At 50.2% G+C, this 275-nt stretch overlaps 1 protein-coding gene across 1 annotated transcript in view; it reads left to right on the top strand.

Annotated features, from left to right (window-relative positions):
• CCDC163 (coiled-coil domain containing 163) overlaps positions 1 to 275 on the top strand; it is a 7,610-nt gene that overhangs the window by 4,134 nt on the left and 3,201 nt on the right. The gene's annotated exons all lie outside the window — the stretch shown is intronic.

Below are 275 nucleotides of genomic sequence, written 5' to 3'. Positions count from 1 at the left end.
GAGAGGAGAGGAGAAAAGGGAGACTGGAAGGAAAGAAGGACAGGAGGCAAGAAAGAGGGAGGAGGGAAGAAAGAACAGGAAGGAAGGAGAGGAGAAAAGGGAGACTGGAAGGAAAGAAGGAGAGGAGGGAAGAAAGAAGGAAGGGAAGAAGGAAGGAGAGGAGAAAAGGGAGACTGGAAGGAAAGAAGGAGAGGAGGGAAGAAAGAACAGAGGAAGGAAGGGAAGAAGGAAGGAAGGAGAGGAGAAAAGGGAGACTGGAAGGAAAGAAGGAGAGG

Source organism: Vombatus ursinus, unplaced genomic scaffold (assembly GCF_900497805.2).
Source record: "Vombatus ursinus unplaced genomic scaffold, bare-nosed wombat genome assembly UNPS02014825.1, whole genome shotgun sequence".
Taxonomy (NCBI): domain Eukaryota; kingdom Metazoa; phylum Chordata; class Mammalia; order Diprotodontia; family Vombatidae; genus Vombatus; species Vombatus ursinus.
Note: the sequence above shows the minus strand (reverse complement) of the source record. Positions and strands in the feature narration are given on the sequence as shown.